A 2,500-nucleotide genomic window follows, 5' to 3' on the forward strand; every position below is an offset into this window, starting at 1 on the left:
AGAATATCAATGTTTGTTGATTAGAGAGAGAAACAGCAATCTTTTTTTTTTTCAGAAGTGGGAGATCAGTGATAAGTGGAAATCATCTTTTACACATTGTAATTAATCTTGGATAGTTTTAAAGTAGTTCGGAATCCTTAACATGAGCCAACCAGTCAGGACCGTGTGGCCTAATGGATAAGGCGTCTGACTTCGGATCAGAAGATTGAGGGTTTGAGTCCCTTCGTGGTCGCAGTGGCACTTGGTTGACGTGTTCATCTCCTTTTAACGTTCGTAAGAATGTGCTCTCATGACTCCTAAAAGTAAAATATCAGTTAGAGGCACGTGACCGTGTCTTAGGCCAAAAACGCATTGTCAGAAGTGGGATTTGAACCCACGCCTCCATCTGGAGACCAGAACACCCAAGTATGGGGAAGAAACTACTCTTGAGTTTGGCACCTTAGACCACTCGGCCATCCTGACTAACACGGCTACCGTATCTTTTCCTCTTCCCCCTTGGGAACACTAAAAATTTTAAATATCCCTTTGTTATTGTCGGAGAATGAGGAATATCAATGTTTGTTGATTAGAGAGAGAAACAGCAATCTTTTTTTTTTTTTCAGAAGTGGGAGATCAGTGATAAGTGGAAATCATCTTTTACACATTGTAATTAATCTTGGATAGTTTTAAAGTAGTTCGGAATCCTTTACACGGGCCAACCAGTCAGGACCGTGTGGCCTAATGGATAAGGCGTCTGACTTCGGATCAGAAGATTGAGGGTTCGAGTCCCTTCGTGGTCGCAGTGGCACTTGGTTGACGTGTTCATCTCCTTTTAACGTTCGTAAGAATGTGCTCTCATGACTCCTAAAAGTAAAATATCAGTTAGAGGCACGTGACCGTGTCTTAGGCCAAAAACACATTGTCAGAAGTGGGATTTGAACCCACGCCTCCATCTGGAGACCAGAACACCCAAGTATGGGAAAGAAACTACTCTTGAGTCTGGCGTCTTAGACCACTCGGCCATCCTGACAAACACAGCTTCCTTACCTTTTCCTCTTCCCCCTTGGGAACACTATAAATGTTAAATATCCCTTTGTTATAGTCGGAGGATGAAGAATATCAATGTTTGTTGATTAGAGAGAGAAACAGCAATCTCTTTTTTTTTCAGAAGTGGGAGATCAGTGATAAGTGGAAATCATCTTTTACACATTGTAGTTCATCTTGGATCGCTTTAAAGTGGTTCGAAATCCTTAACGCAGGCCAACCAAACAAGACCCCGTGGCCTAATGGATAAGGCGTCTGACTTCGAATCAGAAGATTGAGGGTTCGAGTCCCTTCGTGGTCGCATTTGGTTGACGTGTTCATCTCCTTTTAACGTTCGTAAGAATGTGCTCTCATGACTCCTAAAAGTAAAATGTCAGTTAGAGGCACGTGACCGTGTCTTAGGCCAAAAACGCATTGTCAGAAGTGGGATTTGAACCCACGCCTCCATCTGGAGACCAGAACACCCAAGTATGGGGAAGAAACTACTCTTGAGTGTGGCGCCTTAGACCACTCGGCCATCCTGACAAACACAGCTTCCTTAACTTTTCCTCTTCCCCCTTGGGAACACTAAAAATGTTAAATATACCTTTGTTATAGTCGGAGGATGAAGAATATCAATGTTTGTTGATTAGAGAGAGAAACAGCAATCTTTTTTTTTTTCAGAGTTGGGAGATCAGTGATAAATGGAAATCATCTTTTACACATTGTAGTTCATCTTGGATCGCTTTAAAGTGGTTCGAAATCCTAAACGCAGGCCAACCAAACAAGACCGCGTGGCCTAATGGATAAGGCGTCTGACTTCGGATCAGAAGATTGGAAATCATCTTTTACACATTGTAATTAATCTTGGATAGTTTTAAAGTAGTTCGGAATCCTTAACATGAGCCAACCAGTCAGGACCGTGTGGCCTAATGGATAAGGCGTCTGACTTCGGATCAGAAGATTGAGGGTTTGAGTCCCTTCGTGGTCGCAGTGGCACTTGGTTGACGTGTTCATCTCCTTTTAACGTTCGTAAGAATGTGCTCTCATGACTCCTAAAAGTAAAATATCAGTTAGAGGCACGTGACCGTGTCTTAGGCCAAAAACGCATTGTCAGAAGTGGGATTTGAACCCACGCCTCCATCTGGAGACCAGAACACCCAAGTATGGGGAAGAAACTACTCTTGAGTTTGGCACCTTAGACCACTCGGCCATCCTGACTAACACGGCTACCGTATCTTTTCCTCTTCCCCCTTGGGAACACTAAAAATTTTAAATATCCCTTTGTTATTGTCGGAGAATGAGGAATATCAATGTTTGTTGATTAGAGAGAGAAACAGCAATCTTTTTTTTTTTTTCAGAAGTGGGAGATCAGTGATAAGTGGAAATCATCTTTTACACATTGTAATTAATCTTGGATAGTTTTAAAGTAGTTCGGAATCCTTAACACGGGCCAACCAGTCAGGACCGTGTGGCCTAATGGATAAGGCGTCTGACT

At 42.6% G+C, this 2,500-nt stretch overlaps 5 non-coding genes across 5 annotated transcripts in view; all 5 read left to right on the forward strand.

Moving 5' to 3' along the window:
- The first annotated feature begins 159 nt into the window (after window positions 1-159).
- On the forward strand, window positions 160-232 carry TRNAR-UCG (transfer RNA arginine (anticodon UCG)). Its single transcript has one exon. It is a non-coding gene; the product is annotated as a tRNA-Arg (tRNA).
- A 474-nt stretch (window positions 233-706) lies between these two features.
- TRNAR-UCG (transfer RNA arginine (anticodon UCG)) lies at window positions 707-779 on the forward strand. The gene has a single exon. It is a non-coding gene; the product is annotated as a tRNA-Arg (tRNA).
- A 472-nt stretch (window positions 780-1,251) lies between these two features.
- Window positions 1,252-1,324, forward strand: TRNAR-UCG (transfer RNA arginine (anticodon UCG)). Its single transcript has one exon. It is a non-coding gene; the product is annotated as a tRNA-Arg (tRNA).
- Window positions 1,325-1,920: 596 nt separating this feature from the next.
- On the forward strand, window positions 1,921-1,993 carry TRNAR-UCG (transfer RNA arginine (anticodon UCG)). The gene has a single exon. It is a non-coding gene; the product is annotated as a tRNA-Arg (tRNA).
- A 474-nt stretch (window positions 1,994-2,467) lies between these two features.
- TRNAR-UCG (transfer RNA arginine (anticodon UCG)) overlaps window positions 2,468-2,500 on the forward strand; it is a 73-nt gene continuing 40 nt past the window's right edge. The window contains exon 1 of the tRNA in view: window positions 2,468-2,500. This exon is cut by the window's right edge and continues 40 nt beyond it. This is a non-coding gene — a tRNA (tRNA-Arg).

The sequence above is a fragment of the Hyla sarda genome, chromosome 9, assembly GCF_029499605.1.
Source record: "Hyla sarda isolate aHylSar1 chromosome 9, aHylSar1.hap1, whole genome shotgun sequence".
NCBI classification, from domain to species: domain Eukaryota; kingdom Metazoa; phylum Chordata; class Amphibia; order Anura; family Hylidae; genus Hyla; species Hyla sarda.